The 21,991-nt window shown below is 46.6% G+C and overlaps 1 protein-coding gene across 11 annotated transcripts in view; it reads left to right on the forward strand.

The window, feature by feature from the left end:
* ATXN1 (ataxin 1) overlaps nt 1-21,991 on the forward strand; it is a 427,925-nt gene that overhangs the window by 348,608 nt on the left and 57,326 nt on the right. The window contains exon 7 of one of the 11 annotated variants that reach the window (XM_040460441.1): nt 8,448-8,576. The exons of the other annotated variants lie outside the window; for them this stretch is intronic. The gene's annotated coding sequence lies outside the window, so the exon portion shown is untranslated. The remainder of the gene's footprint in view (nt 1-8,447; nt 8,577-21,991) is intronic. 11 annotated transcript variants of the gene reach the window in all.

The raw sequence follows: 21,991 nt of genomic DNA on the forward strand, positions 1-21,991 counted from the left end.
ACTTTGTTACATCCCCTTGAGCGAGCCTCACTTGCCTCCGCTGTGAACTACAGAGTTGGCAAACTCACAGTCTATACGTTTCTTGCAGCAAGGAAACGCGTGGGATAGTCCCACTCGTTTGGAATAGAGCAAATGCAATGCCCGTGTTAGTCATGGGACTCCTGCGTGTTTGGCTAGTGCTTCCCATTGACCCTCCCCTCTTGGCTGCTGTTTCTTTGTCCTCCAGAAGGAAAATGAACAGAAGATGTGTCACATGCTAGCGTATTATCTGCTGGGTAGGTCTTGTAGTGAAAGGATGACCAATAAGCTGAGCAACCAAGACCGCTGCCTCCTCTCCATTCATTCAGGGGCTTTACAGCCTCGAGGAGGACAAGAAAATTAAGGGCGCTCAAGACAGAAGGAACTCGAAATCAAGAGTCGGACGCTCACCCGACTGAGCCACCCAGACTTCCCTCTGATGCCTTTTTAATCTAGGCACACTGGGCTCAGGAAAAAAGAAGGATGACGAATGGTAGTTCAGCAAACGAAGGTAGCATCGGTCAGGTGGGCATTATAAACCAAGCAGAGTGGAGACTCTCCTCTCTGCTTTTGAAAAAACCGTGCCGATGATACTGTATTTCTCACAGTCGTATCTCCAGTTTACTTGCCTGCACACTGTTCTTTCATTTGATCCCCACCACAAGCCTGTGAACTAGCCACAGAGGCGGCAGAATACAGATCATCTTAGATTAGAAAAGTCTAGTAACCCGTGGGCAGAGGCCTGAGAATTGGACACCAAGTTACTTGAGGTCATGCAACATTCCACTAGCTGAGCTTCGGTAAGGACGCGGCCCCTGGTGTCTCCTTTTTTCCTAGTCCCGTTGAATCATGCCAGCTTTCTGGTACAGTCCGTAACATGGCAGTCAAAAGGCACTTGTGAAATTCCCAGGGGTAACAACAGCGGACTTCCCCTGAAAGGTACACACCAGACCTGAAATAACATATTTAATTCGAAGTAACAGCACTTGCCTGCACCCGAATTCAGAAGTCTACCTCCTTGTGCACTTGGGTCTTGAGAGAGTCCATACATCTTATGGAAATAAATATGATCTGCTGCTGTTGAAAGGAAAAAATGTTGGATCCTCTGTTGTTTCCAGGATGTTCATGTGTTTTTAGGTGAAGGATTGCTCTCAGGGAAGTTCTGTACTTGGGTAGCAGGGACTTTGGCACAAAGTTGATGAAATACACCTGTTGAGCTGTGCGCCCTTGCTGCTGATGGAGTTCTTCCCATGATGGCGGTCGACAGCACTGCATGGGGACCTATAGTCCCTTTCACCTTGGCTGCAGGCTCTTTGGTTAGGGGACTCCGTCCATGGTCAAGTCTCTGCCCCAGCTCCTCGGCATCCTCAGCCTCCCTCCCCATGCATACCAAGCTTGGAGTTCATGCCAACATGAAAACCAGGATCATCGTCTAATGGTCACGTCTAGGCACTCGAGGTTATGGGAACCTGGGTTCACATCTTGGCTCCTGCACTTCTCGGAGCTTTTTTTCTCTCCGGATGAGTTTACTCATGGCAGTTAAAAGAGAATACCTACCAAATTTGTTGTCGCAAAGATTCAGTTATGTATTAGATATATGTCACCTGGCATGGACTGAGTGCTCAGTAACTGTTGGCTGTCAATATTACTATGGTAGACAGTCCGCAGGTGTAAGATCTTGACAGGGAATGTCTGATAACCTACGTATTTTATGAAGAGAGAAGGATGAAATACAGAAGGACCCTAGGACGGTACTGTCTGTTCTGGAAGGGATTTACATTGCATGTCTCCTAACAAAGCAGGCAGGATGGTCCTGAGCCACGCACACTGTCTTGTTCATTACAGTACAAATAGTACCCTCGTTTGTCCCCACCCACTACATTCTAGTCACGTCCCCCGAGTTATCGTGAGAATCCAGAATACCCCCATTCCCTTTCAGATGTCCCTGGGAAGGTAACACCCTCCTTGGTTGAGACTCACTGGCAGGCACAGTCTGAGTTTGACTCTCAACGGGAGTAACACAGCGCTGCCTCCGCCCCAGCAGCCAGTGGAGAGATCGGACCCCGAGCGTAGGAGGGAGGAAGTTCTGATCTCTCTAACTTGTCTCTTTGACTCAGCGCTCAGTCGTATGTGTGTCTCCAGAGGGGCTGTCGCCAAGCTCTCTTATGACCCTACAGAGAGCAACAGCGGTTTACTGAGGGAGGGAGGACCTTGGCTCTGCTTCATCCAGGAGCACATACTTGCCACAGGACTGTTGGTTAGTTTAAGTGCTGGTCCACGACCACCACGGAGCCATTCATCCTCCTAATCAACCTGTAACTCGGAGACTTGCTCGATCCCTTGTTCCCAATGCATTTATTTAACAAACTAACGTTTATTAAGCATTTATTCTATGTCGGGTGCTGTTAGACACATCATACTCTGATGATGAAGATGTGGCCCTGGTCCTCAAAGAAATAACTTAGCCCCAGCTGGGAAACAGATCTATGTAAAAGTAATACAAGGGAGTGAGTGGTGGCCTATTCCCCCTTGGAGCCAGTCTGTTAGCCTAAGGAGCTATGCTAATCGCTCTACATGTACATCCTGAATTCTTGAAGTGCACGTCTTCATTTCTTTTATTTCTGCCTCCGTTGTACTCCTTACAAAGGTTATTTCTCCTTCCCCCGGGGACTTATCAGTGTCAGAGACTCAGCCCAGGTGGCCTGGTGGAGCAGGTCAGGATAGGTCAGGGAGTGCTCACATTTGCTCTCTTGACTTTCTGGAGGAGCGCCACCTTCCCGCAATGCGTCGTTTGATCATAGTTTTCTCCTTGTTTCTCTTATGCAGAAGTTTTGTGTTAAGGGCTCCGTCTGATCTGAAAGGGAACGTTTAAGATCACAGCATAACCGTCCTAACTATCTTGTGCCTTTGCAGATATGTTAAAATGTTCTCAGCCACCTCCAGTCCTGAACTCCCATTTTTCACAGTTAACGGGCTGTCACGGCTCCCCAGCCGTCTCCGAAGCACCAGCGGGAGTAAACGCAGAGAACTCGGTGTCGATAGCCCTTACAAGCAGATGGCACATCGTCACCTCAGGAAGGGCAGGATGTCAAGAAGGAGTGATTGATGGGAACTTGGTGGAGTTCACTTCATTAGTTTTGCATAGATTCCTGAATTGTGGCTTCGTTACTGGAAAAAATAAAGTCTAATAATGCAGACTGTTGTAGAGCCTGGAATGTGTCCTTGTGTTTGAGGATTACGGCTTTGTCCTCTTGGAACCCCAAAGTATCTGTTTCTACCTAGATCTTCCTTATCTTGGGGGAAGATTGATAGCCTTCAGGGTGAAGGAGAGGACAGAAACCCTAACCAAGATAGGAACAGGCAATAATCAGATGAATGGACGGGAGCCCTCTATCAGGAGAGAGAATGTGTTTGAGATTAGCGCCTTATCGGGGAAATGTTTGCATTTATCTTATTCTTTGAATAAGTTACATTTCTCTTCGTTCACGAAGACAAGCTAATAATTCAGAAAATGCGGATGTGTCGTCAGATGGAGAAAGTTGTTTTCGTGTGTCTGTTCAGCTCGCCAGATCAGCTGATGTGGACTGAGTGAGTAGTGGATTGTTGACAGACTTCACTACCAAGTGAAAAATCTTAAACTTTTCATCCTAAAGGTAAAATGGGAAATGAAGTCACCGGGTTAGAAAGACGTGATTACGTCAGCTTTCCCGTATCCCCGTGTGAATGGCACTAGCCAGCCAGAAGCCCCGTCTTGCTCGTTCGTGCGTCCCCGTGCACCATTCGCTAACCGTGGTGTGGATTCTGCCTGTGCAGTCTCTCTCCTCCGTGGCTCCTCTCCTCTGCCCCAGGCTGGAATCTGTGATATCCCGATGGCATGCGGCAAGATCCTCCTGACCATTCTCCCTGCCTGTAGAACTTGGTCCCTTCCTCCCCATCCTCTACCCTGTGACCAGAGTGACCTTTTTAATATTAAAAATGTCCCAGCTGAACCCTTCAGAGATGGTCTGTGACCTTCAGGAGGAGGGGTGGGAAAGACCACTGACCCGTTCCTCTCTCCCCTCCTAGACTCTTCGCACATGTATTTCCCCAAACGTGACATGTTCCCTCACCTGCCTTTGCACATGCTCCTTCCTCTGTCTGGAGCTATTTTCTCCTTGGTTTATTTTTATTCTCCAAAACTCAGCATCGCTGTCACCTGCAAGGAATCCACCCTGACCTCTCCCTCCTGGTCTCACTGAGCTGTCCTGTACGTCCCACCCATGAGGCACACCGAGCTCGTTGCTAACAAGGGCTGTGTCTTTCAGATCTTCTATTTCTTGTGTCTGGTAGGGAGCAGGCAGTCAGCGGACACGTATTTGGTGCGTAAAGTCTGAAGGCTGAACTAAGTAGGAATGGCTCTGAAGCGATATCACCCTCTCCTACTCCTTGCCTTCCGTGTCATTTGCTCTAGTTTCTATCTCAAGGCCATCCATTCTGAGTAAGTTCGCACACTGTTTTTAAAGAACCTTCTGGGGACCCACCCCATGTTCAGTTCTTTTATCATGATTAGGGTCCGTGTCCCAAACAATCAGTGGAAGAGTATTTCTGAAAGCTTTGTTGGAGATACATAGAGAAATCCAGGAGAGGCAGATATATTTGACAAAGCTCAGTCTCTTCCCGGTAGTGAAAGAGATTGAATAATCTTTGACATTCAAGTCGCGGTGTCAAAATATCATTATATAAATTGCAATAAGGCACACGAGCCTCTTGAATTACCTGGGCGTACCGAGTAGAAGTTAAGACGGAGTGCAAAGAGAATAAAGCCCATCTACGTTATGGAATAATCACTACGTGGTAGTAACGACCACGGCCGTTTGAAAATCGCTGTCATGAATTGGCGTTTGCTAGTCTTCCGATCACAGCTGAGTATGGTAGCCCCGGGTTTTCTCTTTATGTGGGTAATTCCTCGATTGAAATGAGAATCCCATGCTCATGAAAGTGAAGTCAAATATTCTGTACCTGGAATCGCATCCATAACCTTTTCCATGACTAATCTTTTCTTTTCCTTTTCATTTTCAGTTTAAAAAAAATGTTTTTTAATGTTTATTTATTTTTGATATATGAAATTTATTGTCCAGTTGGTTTCCATACAACACCCAGTGCTCATCCCAAAAGGTGCCCTCCTCAATACCCATCACCCACCCTCCCCTCCCTCCCACCCCCCATCAACCCTCAGTTTGTTCTCAGTTTTTAAGAGTCTCTTATGCTTTGGCTCTCTCCCACTCTAACCTCTTTTTTTTTTTTTTTGGTCAATCTTTTCTTGACGTGCAGGTGCATTGGCCCTTATTGGGCCGAAAGAGTGCCCCAAGTCAGATGGGTTTCCTCCTGTATAATCCCTCCCTCCATTTAAGACAGGGATGGCAGTATCTTACTCTTCTTTGTCTCCAGGTTACTAGCTAAGTGTTTGGCACTTAAATGTTAAATGAATAAATTGTTTAGGCAAAGCTCTTAGTGGAATGATCTAATGACCATAAACAGGAAAGTGGGGGGGGGGGGAGACTTACATTTTAAGAATTATGTGTTAATAAGCGGTGAATTATTTGAATATAAATCCAATACTAATTATCATCAATAATGGATGAAATGTATCGAGGATTTCCTAGGAGCACTCGAAGCTCCACTGCCTCTCCCGTTAAGTGAAAGACTGAATTTTATCATTTGGAGGGTGGGGGAGGCAAGGAAATATAATTAAGAGTGAATTTAGTAGCACGAAGAGTTCGGCTGGAACGACTTTGGTGGGATGGAGTATTCCAAAGTAGAAGTCCTCCAGCCCTGTCTGCATTAATACAGAATGTGCCACGAATAAAAGAAAAACAATTACAAATTGTAAATATTTGCAATCCCCTCCCTTCCTTGCCGTCTTGAGAGGACTAGTTCTGGGCTTGTTTGGGCGGCGATTTGTTGTGAGGTCAGAAAGGTGAATGATGAAGCTGAGATTAGGCCAAGTTGCCCCCAAGGGAAAGAAAAGGTGATGAATGGGGCAGGGGGGTTGGTGAGGGGCCGTGAGAGAGAGAGAGTGGGGTGAGGTGGGGGGCAGGCTGAAGCATGATTACCATGTGAAATGGAGTTCGGGAAGAGAGGTACAAAAAGGCTTTTTGGGACGTCCTTCTGTGTAGGGACCCATGTCGAGGCTCCCCACCTTCCTGTGACCCTGCCACCTCCCGTCCACCTCTGTTCTCCACGCCTCCCCAGAAAGCTTGGGTTGAGACCTAAAAGCTTGACACCAGCTCTTGTGGGTGTCCGATTTCTCTTTCTTTTAGATGGGACCCAAACCATGCAAGCCTCCACCTGTACATGGGATACAGGTACAGATGTTGAAGTCAGTGTTTGTGCTGTCATGGAGGAAGAGAAATCGGGAAACTGCTTTAAAAGAGTTTTGGATTTATTTTGAGAGAGATAGAGCAGGAGAGAGAGAGAGAGAGAGAGAGAGAGAGAGAGAGAGAGAGAGAGAATCCAAGCAGGCTCTGTGCTGTCAGCACAGACCCTGACACGGGGCTCGATCTCACACGAACTGTGAGATCATGACCTGAGCCGAAATCAAGAGTCGGATGCTTAACCGACTGAGCCGCCCAGGCTCAGTTTTTAAATACAGTTTAATGATCGTTTAAAACATCGTTGTCCTCTTACCCTACCCTACCCCTCGCTTCTTTGCATTATTAATTTTTTAGCTAATCCTGTTTCCGGAAAAAGCAGAAACTTTCAAGGGAACTTTGGTTCCTGACTGGATAAAATCGCTATTAAAAGCCAATTACCGGGGCCCCTGGGTGGCTCAGTCGGTTGAGCGTCCGACTTCAACTCAGGGCATGACCTCGCGGTCTGTGGGTTCGAGCCCCGCGTCAGGCTCTGTACTGATAGCTCGGAGCCTGGGGCCTGCTTCGGATTCTGTGTCTCCCTTTCTCTCTGTTCCTCCCCCACTCATGCTCTGTCTCTGTCTCTGTCTCAGAAATAAATAAACATTAAAAAAAATTTTTTAAGCCAATTACCAAATAGTGAAGCCCAAAGTCAGGCTGTTTGATCTATTCTGAATAAGCTTCCATTCTGTATTCCTCAGTGTTTTCAAGCTGTAAGCGTAGGGGCGTCTGGGTGGCTCAGTCGGTCAAGCATCCAACTCCTGATTTCAGTTCAGGTCTTAATCTCATAGTTCATGGATTCAAGCACCTCATTGGACTCTGTGCTGACAGCCCAGAGCTTACTTGGGATTCTCTCTCTCTCTCTCTCTCTCTCTCTCTCTCTCTCTCTCTCTCAAAATAAATAAACTGAAAAAACTTTCAAATTGAAAGCTGTAAGTGTAGATGAGTATAGAAACATCAGTGGCCCTTAGATCAAATATGGAATAATGACCTTCCATATCTGTCTGACCATCGGGACCTTCTCAAACTAAGAGGTAGTGTGGTACATACCTGAGAAATAACGGAGTTCATTGTCATACCCAGTGTGGGCAACCTGACTGATAGAGAGGCAGCTCAAGCCACTGTATAATGCACCTGTCTCGGGCTTTCAATAAGAATTCTGTAGCTTGGGCGAATGGGCACAGGATAGGCTGAGAGGAACCCAACAGTGTTGATATGATTACTTGATAACTGAATTCCAGTCACTAGGCGATGAAGTCATTCCTGTACACGTACACAGCACTATTCTATGCCTGGATTAGTTTTGCAGGGAGGCTTTCACAAAGCACCACAAACAGTGGCTTAAAGAACAGAAATTTCTTCTTTCCCATTTCTGGAGCCTGGAAGTATAAATTGAGGTGTGACAGGGCCATGCTCCCTCTCTGAAGGTGCTAGGGAAGGACCTGTTCCGGGTCTCCCCGCTGGCTTCTGGAAGGTAGCTCTTTGGCTTGTGGACGGTATGACCCGAATCTTCCCCGTGTGTGTCTGTCCAGACGTTGCCAATTTACAAGGGCACCAGCTATAGTGCAGAGGGACCCATCCTACTCTGAGATGGCCTCGTTGTAACGAGTGACGTCTGCAATGACACCACTTCCAAATACAGCCCCATTCTGAGGTACTAAGGGGTAGGACTTCAACATACGAATCGGGGGGGGGGGGGGGGACACGATTCAACACGTAACAGTGCCCCGCAAGGGACGGTTTGGAGGTTCAGGCTGACTCTAGCGGCCCTGCATTCAACAGAGTCCCCTTTTGGGGAGGGGCATAACAAGCATTCATTGATTTCGGGTAACAGGGCCTTCCCCAGTCTGTGATGTAATGTCACACTCCCCCAGAAGCTATTTCTGGCCCACAAGCCTGTGAACGTTTAAATGCGCGTGTGCAGAAAAGACAATCAGCCAGACAGGTTTCTACTCCCACTTAAGAGCCTTCACATGGATCAGTCACCCACCCTGAGCACCACGTTAGATTTGACATCTGAAATGTGTCTGGCATTTTCAGGTAGAGAAGCCTTTATAAAAACATCACATGGAGGCCGATTCCTTACTCTCTCCCTGGAAGAGCCCAAACACGGAGATCTAGACGCAGGGACCTGCAGGGGTATGAGACCGCGAATAACCAAGCCTCTGAGTAAGTCTGGAGCGAGGGCGCAGTGTTTGAAGCCTCATGCTATTAAAGGATTATTAAGCCTAATTTTTCATACTCTTAGTCCACTCGATACATAGTAGACACTCACTGAAATTTGTGAGCAGATGAGAAATGGTGTCTCCACTCCCTGGGCATGTGCGTCACGGTCCCCACGTCTGTGCCTTTCTCTGTTCTAAGAAGCGGGGAGCTGTGCTCGCGCAGCAAGGGAGCTCACGAGACGGTGATGATGCCTGGATTACATCCTGAGTGAAGTCAGAGAAGTATAGGTCCGGGCTTGTGCAGAATCCTTCAGCCCAACCAACGCACGGCCTGGGGACACAGAAACATCGCGCTGCCCACCAGGCAGACGGGCACAGTCCCTGCTGTGCCTCCTGTGTCCTTTCTTTGTTCCTTCTTCCTTACTTTCCCATGCTGCCTCTCTCCGTACTTCCTAAGCCACTTAGTAAGTATATGCCTTCCAGACCCAGCTGGAGGAGATCTCCCCAAGTGACCCATCTGGACGTGTCCCATACACTTGTAGACAGAGCAGCTCACTAACGCCTTGGCTTTCCTACCAGCCTTTCGTTGGTACCTCGGGAGCCATTTATCCATCTCCGTTGCCCTCGTACCTAGCACAATGCCTGGCTTGCACGTAGTAGATGGTTAGTATGTGGTCACTGATAAGCCAACCAAATGAATGAATGATTCCCTACTCTGTGCCTGCATTGCGCTGTTCTGAAGTGTCGCGGGGGACTCCAAGGGATATAATTGATGCTAGGGCATCTCCTACGTCCACTGGAGCAGCCTGGACACAGAGAACTGTGACGGTTCGTTTGGTGCCTGTCGCCCCCCACGCCCACGCCCACCCCCCACGTGATGATAGGCTCCTGGAGAGCAGGGAATGTCACCTGTTCATGTGTGACCCTCCAGCGCCTCTCCCGGCCCGTGGAATCCAACGGTGATTGGAAGGGCAGAGGGAAGAAGGAAGCTCTTTTCAAATCCTGCACTTAATTTTTACACAGAAAGGCAGGACCTTTGCCTTTAGATCTTTGCCAGCAGGAAGAGCAGTAGCCTGGATTTCCATCGGGAAATGAACTTGAGAACGATGAGCACGGAACATGGTCACGTGACCAATCGGCTGACTTGCCCACCTGAGCCTTTTGAGGGTGTGACACGTCCAGTGGAGTTGTTTCAAACCCACTTCCTCTGAGGTCAGCGTGTTTCATGGCATTTGGCAGAAACAAAGATATGTTGCTCGTCATTTGTAATTATACACGGGGTTCGTTTTGATTTTGTTTATTTAAATATGCAGGGATTTACGTGGTACAGTTCTTGAGGACAGTGGAAATAAGCTGATGGGAGTGTGAATGGATGAATGAAGGAGTGACTTAAACAACTCAGAAAGTAGATTGCTTTTGGCAGGTGTTTCTGTGTGTTCCTCACTTTTCAACATCTGTAGGACTCCACGCCACGTAGCTTCCTTGAGTGAATGTCACCACAGTAGGACAGGGGCTTTTAGACTGGACAGTACTAAAGACAGGTTGTTTGGAGACCGAAAAGGAGACTTCGGTGCCAACATTTGGCTAAGAAAAAAAGTGAATGCAGGGTTTGCCAGCTGATTATTCCAGTGTCAGAGAAAATAATGTCAATGGCGCTCTTAAGAAATTTATTTTTGTACTCTTGGTTTGTATGAAATGAAGGGAAACTGGGTCTTCAGAAGCTGTAGTTTTCAAATCAAAAGGAAAGGAACAAGCTGGCGCGATCCGCTTTTGCCTTTGAAGGAGCTCGGCGTGTGGGTGATGTCTCCCCAGTGCTGCCCTCGCCCCTTCCGGCACACAAGCCCCCGGTCGGCTGTGCCTGTCCTGTCATTGCTGTGTTTTTTGGCGGGGGAGCACTGTGGTCGGCGTAGCCCACGGTCCGTTCAGATTCATATGCCGACCGATGAGGAGTTCTACTGGATTGCGTGCAATTCTGTGGGTAGACAGGCCGGTCAAAATGTAATCCCCGCCGACCCTCCGCGAACGTTCCTTTTCATTTCAGATATGCTGTGGGCGCGAAGGAAGGATCTAGTCCAAAGTGCCTTGGGGTTTTGTTCAGTCCGGAGAGTAGTTTTTTCCTCTCTTGCCTATAGCCATTTTCTTAACATTACTGAAAGGACTCTTTTCCTAATGAAGCATGAAAATTGATTGTATCTTGCCAGGAGGGCTCTTCCTAAGTCTTAAGATATTAAAGATTTCATGAGAACCACATGAAGAATATCTTCCTGAATCATTTACATTTTCCCCTTTTGTAGGCTTATGTAACCATGCAGAAAATCTAATAATAAGTGTGCTTTTAGTGTGCTGTGTGCCATTCTGCAGACAGCAGGGCTGTGGGGGCAAGAAACCAGTGCCCAGGGTTTGTGGATGGCAGCAAAGTGTACAAGGGTCGGAAGAAAGCCCTACTGGAAAAACCTATAGCTCATTGGACAGAGAATCCATTTTTGTCAGGCTCTTCTTCCTTCCCTGTGCAGTCTTCATTGTTGTGGGAGAACACAACAGTGGCCATGGCCATGGGCCTTTCTTGGAGTGCGTTTTCCAAAGCTAGTCGCTTGGACTGTTTTGGATCTCAGAGCCATGTTGGTCTCACACAGGTGATGCCAACTCCAAATAGGGCAAGGGAAGCTAAAATCTGGGTTAGAGAGAGCCCTTAAACTAGCAACGTAGGACGGCAATAAACAGGGCAAAACGAAGACACCTATGATGCCGTTGAATATGCCCAACATCCGTTTACAAATCAAAAGAAATGGATACGGCCCAGCCTTTCCCATGGTCCAAGATTTAATAAAAGGTCCTATCGAGATCCCCCCAAAAGTCCCCCAAAAGAGGGACATTCGATGCGCTGGGGATACGCACCAGCATCTGTGGTAGATAAAGGAGCTGCAGAATTGTGGACCGCCGTTTCCTCAGGGACACTTCTCCTGCAGATATTTGCTTTGGACCCTAGGTAACAGGGCTGTCGTTCCTAAAGTTTAACTATTTGCGCCTGGGGAAAAAATAAAAAGTTTTCTGTGTGAGGTGGCTTAGTCATGGGAGTCAGTGAGGTCCAGCCCGGGCAGTAACGTATCCCTTCCAAATCCTTGTGCCTCCCCGCTAATCCCAGAGTTTTTGTTTGCCCTTTGATGTGGTGGTGGGTCTGAGCTTGTCCAGGCTCTGCTTGCGGGGGGGGGCGGCGGGGAGGAGGAATGCCTCCTTTTGCCCAGGGGCTGCCTTCCCCCACCTCTTCCCTCCAGGGCACGTCTGCAGAGTCCCCAGGCATGTCGGGAGTGGGTGCCTGTTTCCCCGCGGCCAAAAATGTGTTCCTCGGAAGGCGAAGTTAGCAGGGCTCACCGGTGCCATGAAACGAGGCAGGCTTTTTGCATTTCTGCGAAGTTAGACGGCTTCGGGGGCTCGGGCTAATGTCCTGATCTCCTCTTTTCCTTGGGAAAATAGAAGAAAATGGGCGGATTTCACCAAAGGTGTTACTATGTATGTCGTTCAGACGCATTTCCCTCCTTTCGAAGCTTCTCCTCCAACAATATTCCCATAACGTGTGTGTGTGCTGGGCTTCGCACCTTTTATCCCAGGCTTCCGCTCATCTCCGTGTCAGACAGAGGTGAGGGCCGCTGGTTAAGGGGGCACCTTACCCCCCAAACCACACAGGTGTCCGCTCAGCACTGCCAGCCCGGAGTAGGTCACCATTGATGATGCATCGCCGTCTATACCTTCTGAGACATTTTCTCTTTAATTGATGCTCACTTGGACCTATGATATTTCATTAAGGTCCAGAGGTGCTCATTAAAACGAGCGTCGGATAGCATGCTGGATGTGCCTCATTGCTGTGAGTCCAAGAGAGGGCTCTGTGGAACTTGTTATGGAGGGCATTTATAGATTGTTCAATTAGAGGATTAGTGTTGTGCTAAACCATTTTCAGGTTAATCAGTTGTGGGAAACCAGATTCGATGTTTAAGCAGGCTTGAACGATGGTTTCATCGGAAGAAAAGTTGTTAGGCCACTGTAACTTCTCATAAACCCTCCTGCTTGCTAATCGACGGTACTGTGCAGTGCGGTGCTCCAATTTTGTTCTGTGCGAGCCTTTCTTCATCTGAATCGTAAGTCCCTTTTGAACAGGCACAGGGTCTTTGTGTGTCTGTGTGGGTCTGTGTTGTGTGTGCCCCCATCCTAAAAGCTTCCGGTGCCACTCTAGGTACCTATCAGCTGCTAAAGAATTTGTTGATGTCAAATTAAAACAAGTTTTGGGGCGCCTGGGTGGCGCAGTCGGTTAAGCGTCCGACTTCAGCCAGGTCACGATCTCGCGGTCCGTGAGTTCGAGTCCCGCGTCGGGCTCTGGGCTGATGGCTCAGAGCCTGGAGCCTGTTTCTGATTCTGTGTCTCCCTCTCTCTCTGCCCCTCCCCCGTTCATGCTCTGTCTCTCTCTGTCCCCAAAAAAATAAATAAACGTTGAAAAAAAAAATTTAAAACAAGTTTAAAACAAGTCAAGACTGTTGATCAATCTTGTTGATGTCAAGGTTAAAACAAGTGATTGTCAGCATCTTTAGAATGTCATTGCAATGTGTCATCACAGGGTTCACGTCATGGTGACGCATGTAAAAGGTTGTCTCTCTTTACAGAAAAACAGTGGTATTGCATGTTGATCTGTGACCAGGTTGTTATCAACAACAGGAGGAGCGTTGCAACGTTCATATGGAATTAGAATGGATACACAGAGCCAATCTGGATGTAATGCTACTGACCTGATAAAGACATGACTTCCAGCCCCGGAATGGCCCTGGCTCCTTTACCGAGAAACATGGGTGGCCCAGATCGGAAGGTCATTTGCCTTTTCCCTTTCCCCTTGGCAATCGCTACTAATTGCCTTTTGCCCATGCACATTAACATGACCACGAAGCAGATAGAAGATAAAGTAAGTAAAAACCGTATCATCGGGAAAACTAAGGCACAAATAAGAACTGTTCGCTCATTTGCACCCGGTGTGTGGACCATTTATGAGTAGAAACCATACTACCAAGCCATTATGGATACAAGAAGGCAGGTGTAGGTTGTAGATCTCTAGGAATAGAATGTGCCTGAAACAGATGTGCTCATGTAAAATGCCCAGGACACCCCCTGAGCCTCCTTGAAGGAGAAGTTACCGGAGCACTCTCAAAGCCCCGTACCCTTCTCCACTCGGGCCTCTTATCCTGCCTCATATCACATGCCCCCTTCCGGCCCCATAAAGCTCCTATCCCTAATTCTCCACTCTTCCATAGCCATCTTCTCCAGCGTGCTAAAGGAGTCCACTGATTGTGCACGTGGGCCCTTAACCACTGAAGACGTGACAGCTACTGCCAGCCATTACCAAATGGAATCCACTTTATCCAAATGGATAATTTGAGGGCTAGAGGTGTGAGGGACTAATGGAATCACACTGCATTTCTGTGCCTCAGGGCTTTGAACTGTGAGCTCCCCCATCCATGCCACCCGTGGGCTCCTCTCCTATTCACTCTCAGCCTCTTCGTTTTTCTCTTCTTTCTCTCTGTATCTTATGCTTCTTTTAATTGCCTTTCCCCTCCTTTCTCATTGGTCTGGCCTCGGGTCTGGTGAGGGAAGGGACTTGAGAGGGTACAGTCTCCACGCGAAGCTTTCCTCCAAAGCATGGTCTCCTTCTTGGCATTCACTTTAGGTGTTCACCTTTCTGGTTTTCTTTTTTTTTTTTTTTAATTTTTTTTTTCAACGTTTTTTATTTATTTTTGGGGACAGAGAGAGACAGAGCATGAACGGGGGAGGGGCAGAGAGAGAGGGAGACACAGAATCGGAAACAGGCTCCAGGCTCCGAGCCATCAGCCCAGAGCCTGACGCGGGGCTCGAACTCACGGACCGCAAGATCGTGACCTGGCTGAAGTCGGACGCTTAACCGACTGCGCCACCCAGGCGCCCCCACCTTTCTGGTTTTCTATATTCTTTCCAGTTGTACAAAAGAGAAGTGGGTAGGTTTGGAAAATGATGTCACTGGTTGATTTCTTTTTTTTAATCTGATTTTTTTAAATGTCTATCAACAACATTACATGGAGGCTTAGGGACTCTGGCCAGCCCTAGATTTAATCAGAGCCATTATAGTACAGAAATCTTTTAGTATCATATGGCCCAGCAAGGAAAGAAGTCAAAGAAATGTGTAAATTTGGGACACTTGGGATTAAAACAAATTAAAACATGTATATCAATTCAGTTTAAATATTGGCTTAAAGGGGCGCCTGGGTGGCTCAGGTCACGATCTCACAGTTTGTGGGTTCAAGTCCCGCATCAGGCTCTGTGCTGACAGCTCAGAGTCTGGAGCCTGCTTCGGATTCTGTGTCTCCCTCTCTCTCTGCCCCTCTCTCACTTGCACTCTGTCTCTCTGTCTCTCAAAAATGAGTAAACATTAAAAAAAAAAAAAACCCTCACAGTTTGGGGGCACCTGGGTGGCTCAGCCAGTTAAGCATCCAACTTCGGCTCAGGTCATGGTCTCTCCGTTTGTGGGTTCGAGCCCTGCGTCGGCCTCTGTGCTGACAGCTCAGAGCGTGGAGCCTGCTTTGGGTTCTGTGTCTCCCTCCCTCTATCTCTGCCCCTGCACTGCTCATGCTCTGTCTCTCTCTCCTTCAAAAATAAATAAACATGAAAAATTTTTTAACAAAATAAATATTGGCTTAAAAAAAACAGATTAGCGTATTGCTTATCTTTTGCTGTCACATTTCCTCTTACCTGACCAGCCGAAATGCAGCTAGTGTTGATTAGAAATATCAGCATCTACAGAACATATCATCAGTTTTTATTTGGTACAATAAACCCTCACTCATTCACATGCTTAGAGAAAGTCAAAAGCTTAAATGGAATGCAACTACATCATTTTTAGTTCCTGTATTGGCTCATACTTAGCACCTATAGGTGTTTGAAAAGACACTTACTTTTAGTTAACAAAACATTTGTGTGCCGTTGGGTATTTTTTGATGGTTCCTTCTTGTAAGTAAATTAAATACTATTCTTAGAGTATGGTTTATACCATTCATTTGCTATGTAAAACCGATCTTCCTAGTTAGTGTGAAAGCTCTACTCAAATATATCGCATTTCTCTGATTTCTGAGGCTCCAGAATATAAGCTCCCAAACCTTAGGGACACTGTCTCACCCGCCACCCCCAAGGCTGCCTTTTGGAAAACAGCCTTCAGCTGCTTGGGACTCAAGTTAGTATTTGCTGGACTAATTAAGGTTTGACTCCATTCATTTATATGCCAAAATTACTTACCATTTGCCAAGTGCTTTTGAATTTGACGATTAGTTACAAACTGTGCTGAGGCTTTTTTTCCACTTTTATTTTATCCCTCCTTTAACTAATCTAAAAAACTAGTTGATTGCATCCCGTAATGTTAGCAATACGATGTTAAGTGGAGGAAAGTAGAGTTTAAAATGTATCCAGAATTGGGGCGCCTGGGTGGCTCAGTCGGTTAAGCGTTCAACTTTGACTCAGGTCATGATCTCGTGGTCCCTGAGTTCGAGCCCCACGTCGGGCTCTGTGCTGACAGCTCGGAGCCTAGAGCCTGCTTCGGATGCTGTGTCTCCCTCTCTCTCTCTGCCCGTCCCCTACTCATGCTCTGTCTCCATCTGTCTCTCAAAAATAAATAAATGTTAAAAAAAAATTTTAATAAATAAATAAATAAAATAAAACATATTCAGAATTATTCCAATTTTGCAAATATATGTATAGATCTGTGGGAGCTTTAAATATAGATTACACATGATAGATTACATACATGCCAATTTATTTTTTTAAGTTTCTCATATTTCCAAATATGAGCACATTTTGTTTTTATTTAAAAAAAATTTTTTTTTAACGTTTATTTATTTTTGAGACAGAGAGAGACAGAGCATGAACGGGGGAGGGGCAGAGAGAGAGAGGGAGACACAGAATCGGAAGCAGGCTCCAGGCTCTGAGCCATCAGCCCAGAGCCCGACGCGGGGCTCGAACTCACGGACCGTGAGATCGTGACCTGAGCTGAAGTCGGACGCTTAACCGACTGTGCCACCCAGGCGCCCCGCACATTTTGTTTTTATATCAGAAAAAGCAGAAGAGTTTAAGTTGCGGGCACCTGGGTGGCTCAGTCAGTTAAGCCACCGACTCTTGGTTTTGGCTCAGGCCATGATCTTACAGTTCGTGAGTTCGAGCCCTGTGAGCCAACAACAGGGAGCCCGCTTGGGATTCTCTCTCTGACTCTCCCTCTCTGCCCCTCCCCTGCTCACACTGTCTCTGTCTCTCTCAAAATAAATAGATAAACTTAAAAAGTGTTTAAGTTATACAGTAGAAATGTGTGGGGTTTTTATTTTTGTATTTTAATCCCATCGTAGTTAACCTACAATGTTAAGCTTTTTATTTTAATTTCAGCATAGTCAACATCTGATGTTATGTTAGTTTCAGGCATACAGACTAGGGATGCTGCACTTCTGTGCCTTGCTCTGTGCTCATATCCCCATCACCTATTTTGCCCACCCCACTGAGACAGCTGAGAAAAAAAGTTGTCATTTCTTCTCTCACAGGTGTCTCAACATTTGTAAAGACCCTGTTTGTTTAGCAGGGGCTTTTGTGACATTACTCAGGTTTTTGTCTGTGTGTTTATTTTTGAGAGAGAGAGCAAGTGGGGGAGGGGCAGAGAGAGGGGGACAGGGGATCATAAGCAGGCTCTGCGTGGTCGGCACAGAGCCCGACGCGGGGCTCGAACTCACAAACCGCGAGATCATGACCTGAGCCGAAGCTGGGCGCTCAACCGACTGAGCCACCCAGGCCCCCAAACATTCCTCAGTTCTTAGTGTTTTCTCTTGAGACTTTGTAAAACCAACAGGAGAGCAGTTACAGTAGCTTCTGGTCTTTAACAGATGTATACCTCTCAGGTCTTTGGTTGTTTATTAGTGAAGAGAAGAGTGGACCCAAATGGAAAACAGTTACATTTTTAAAATGTGTCCAGGGGGTTAATGTGGAAAGAAAGGCGCCTCACGAACTTGACAGTTGATGTGTCGGCCCCGCCATTCTCCGTCTGGTTGCCTGGAGCATATTATTTAACCTTCTGCATCAATTCCCTCTTCTGGACACTGTAATATTCATAATACCCACCTCGTGGGGGATTCCTGGGAGGAGCAAATCAGATACTCATGCGTGTGGAAGTGCTCTGAATGATAATCACAACGTTATTATCACCACTAGCATTATTTCCCCGCCTGCAAAGGCAGAAGAGGGAAGACGCACATGGTGTCTTTATCTGGCACAGGAGCCAGGAAAATCCAGGTTTTCTCTGCTTTGCCCTCCAGCGTGAAGAGTCAGAAGGTAAATATCAGTATTGCTCTTCATAACTAATGGCCTCATAGTTCGTGACAGGTGATTTCTTGGTTTCTTTTAGCATTTCAGAGACCATTATACACAGCAGCTCTCCTTTGCAGGGGTAGAGAAAACTCATTTTCTAAGGCAAACAGTCTCAAGTCAAGGGTTCGGTCCTGGTGGGATGAAATAAAGAAAGGCAGTTTATCGTTAAGGTAAGCTGGCATTTAAGTACGTGTTGGGAGCTTTATCAGAGATGGTGTGGGGGTGGAGAGTCTCGAAGACATGACGCCCTTTTGCACATCTTTAAATGCCTATAATTGGGGCGCCTGGGTGGCGCAGTCGGTTAAGCGTCCGACTTCAGCCAGGTCACGATCTCGCGGTCCGTGAGTTCGAGCCCCGCGTCGGGCTCTGGGCTGATGGCTCGGAGCCTGGAGCCTGTTTCCGATTCTGTGTCTCCCTCTCTCTCTGCCCCTCCCCCGTTCATGCTCTGTCTCTCTCTGTCCCCAAAATAAATAAACGTTGAAAAAAAAATTTTTTTTTAAATAATAAAAAATAAATAAATGCCTATAATCGGTCAGAAGCCAAAAGTGGAACCACAGATGCCTGCAAGTGTTCGAGGTTAACCCCACCCACGGGCATTCACCGGATACGTGAAAGAGCTCACACACCGTGAGATTATGACTCTGCGGCTCCGTGGCTCATTGTCCTTCCAGATTTGGGGGCCGTAACTAGGGCACAGAAGAACGTGTGTTGGAGATTGGGTTTATTGTCCACCTGGATGGGTGGAGATATTACTGGAAAGGGAGCGGAATGAGAGACATGACGTTTCCCATTTACCCATCCCTCTGTTACTGTTTTCGTTTTGAATATTGCAAAGCAACAAGACTGGAGTTGTAGGGTGGGCAGGTGATCCAAAGTTGGCATAACACAGAGGAAGTAAACTCCCTTCTGCTTTTAATGGCCACTGAGTGATTTGTGGGAGCCACGATTGTAGGGTACGTGAAAGGGGACGCACCAGGAAGAGAACAGCTGATTTTTTTTTCCCCATTAATTGAATTCAATAAGTGACTTTGGTTGGTTTCGTGCTATCCGTTAGTTTCAGAGGCCTATTCTGCAAAAGCATCTAGGGCTGTTTCATGGCTATAGCATATTGGTTATCTTGCATATGCAGTGAAGCAAAGATGCCTTTTAACATCTCAGATCCTGACTCATCCCCCAAATTTGAAATTTTTTTGCTTCCTGAAACATCAGGGCAAATCGACATAATTTTATACATTAAACACTAGGGTACAGATGAAGACAGGTACCAGCTAATGAACATTAGCAGGAAGGAAAATGTTCGCACATCAGTCCAGTACTATGCCTTCTCAGTTTTTTGTGTTTTTGGTTTTTGTTTTTAATATCTTCTTGAAAACGTGTGATTTAGCCATTTGGAAGCCTTGGAGGTTCAGAAATTCACAGGCATGTGAAATATAAAACCATATTCATTTAACAAATACTGATGGGCATATAAAATAGAACCTCCATCATCTATCTTTAGAAGTAGAAGATTAAACAGAAGTGTAATTAATTTGCCAACTCTGCTTCCCTGATTGAGACATTTATCACAGTTGATCTTTAATCATTAGGCTCCTTATCTGTGAAATGAAGTCTATTATGACCTCTAAGGTCTATTTGTTATAGAATTAGGTACAGCTCCATGTCACACACGTGCACGCACACACACGTGTGCATGCATACGCACACACACACACATAAAGGCTAAAAAACATAGATGCTTATTTCTCCCTCATGTAAAAGAGGTTGGGAGGTAGGATTCCAGGAAACATATGGCAGCTACCCAGGCTCAATTCTGTCGTTCTGTTCTGCCATCTTTAGTATATTTCTCATGCACAGAATGGCTGCCTAAGCTCCAGCCTTCACGTTAGCATTCCAGCAAGTGGGAAGAAGGAAGGGAGAAGAAGGGCCTAGACCTCTTTTCAAGGATACTTGCCCAAGGTCCCATAGCACACTTTTGTTTACTTTTGTTTACTGCTGCAAGGGAGGATAAAGATCAAAATGTCTGGCTGCACAGCCATATGTCTGGTTCAAAATCAAGGTTTCTACTCCCAAGGAAAGGGGAGAGAATGGATATTGGGCAAACAATGATTAGCCATAGGTTTTTAGCTCAAAAAGCCATAATCCCATATTTCTGGGGAATATGTGACATATGTAGCCAAGTCTGAATGTATGCTGAATGTGTACAAATGGGACACCTCGAACCTCATTGGCCATACCTTTTATTGAGACCTGGGATTGTATTTTTCAGTCTTGGGATCAGAATCCTTTGGTCGATTGTGTGCATGTGTGTGTGCATGTGTGTGTGTGCGTGCGAGAGAGAGAGAGAGAGAGAGAGAGAGAGAGAGAGAATCTCTTCTGCAAGGCGTGATGAATATAAACGCAGTCACTCAGCAATTTATAGCTGCCCTTGTCCCTCTTCCTTCCCCCCCAACACACTGTCAGCATACACAGCGTTACCCCACACCTTCAACACTCCCTATGATTAATAGTGACCGGGAAGGGTGTGGTAGCTTTCCAGAAGAGTTGTTTGCATCTGCTAAGGTTACTTGGGGTCACAAAGGCCACTAATAATTGCAACACTGTTGTGTTATGCTACATGGCTTGTCCGTCGAGACGGGTGCAAGGGTGAAGGAGAAAGAGAAGGGTTCGCTCAGCATAACGGCGGGAGAAGATCACTAAAAGTTACAGCTGTCTGGTTTGGGATCTAGGCATAAGATCATTCTAGAAAGAAAAGAGAAAAAAAAATCACACATTGATATTTTTTAAAGTCCCCCATTTTAGTAGCTGATGGAAACTAGAAGTCTTCTATTCTGGGCTATGGTGCACGTGGGTTGCTTGGAGGTTTAGGTCTGTTTTATCTGCTGCACGCGTATGTTCAAGTGTGTGAGATTTCTTGATCAATCGACAGAATCCAAACGTCCCTTTTGTTACATTCTAAGTCCGTTCCTGCACCTGGTGGTAACAAAGAGGTCAGCTGCTAGGGTGCCTGAGCCGAATTCAGCTAGGGGACAGTTTCTGAATTCATGTGAATTGCTTGTGTGATATAATGTCGTTTCCTAGGAAACTGCCAGCATCTAGCTAACCTCCAGGGGGGCAAGCGGTCAGGAAGGTGGAGGTGCTGTCAGCACCGTTCTTATTGTTGTTTTTAACAGGCAGACATGTCATGAAACCTCATCATAGAGGTCCCCTTTTCCATACCTCAGCGAAGCCGCCTCAGACTATCTGAGATTGTGTCTTTAAAGGGTGTTATTGATCTGATCAAGATTTAGCCACAAAAATAAACATAATCCCTGATGCTGAGAAAAGGTCAGAAGGAGTTGACACTCAGAAGAACAAATGAAGAAGCAGAAAATAATTTTCTTTTTCACACTGGTGGAGATGGGGAGCGGACATAGATAGGACTCTCGGGGGATCCAGCCCAGGCAGGTATGTGAGTGCGTGGGATTAATGTCTAGACGCAGACGGAAGTACTTCTGTGTAAATGCAGAGAAGCTCCAGGAGGTTCCTAGAGCGGGAGAAAGGGAAGGAAAAGATCACTTAAATATGAGGTCAACCCAGATTGCTTGGGTCCAGCAAGATTCCCACGGTCTTACCCAGACACAGCTCTAAACCATTGGCAGCATTGAATGCACTCTCTGGACGACAGTCTGTTCTATGAATTGAGCAGGATTGACAAAGAGGTGAAAAGTGAAATAATTTTTCAAGAAATTTTCCATTTGGTTTTGCCATAATTTTCTTCCACGCACAGATCTGGCTAAGCCCTAGGTAGGTTAAACCCCCAAATGTCATTTAGATGTTTCTGGAGTATAAAGCAAATACTGAAAACCAGTCATGCAGAGGCACCTGGGGGGGCTCAGCAGGTTAAGCGCCCGACTCTTGATTTCAGCTCAGGTCATGAGCTCACGGTTCGTGGGTTGGAGCCCCGTGTTGGGGTCTGTGTTGATAGCAGCGTGGAACCTGCTTGGGATTCTCTCTCTCTCTCTCTCTCTCTCTCTCTCTCTC

Source organism: Herpailurus yagouaroundi, unplaced genomic scaffold (genome assembly GCF_014898765.1).
Source record: "Herpailurus yagouaroundi ecotype Mexico unplaced genomic scaffold, PumYag 250, whole genome shotgun sequence".
NCBI classification, from domain to species: domain Eukaryota; kingdom Metazoa; phylum Chordata; class Mammalia; order Carnivora; family Felidae; genus Herpailurus; species Herpailurus yagouaroundi.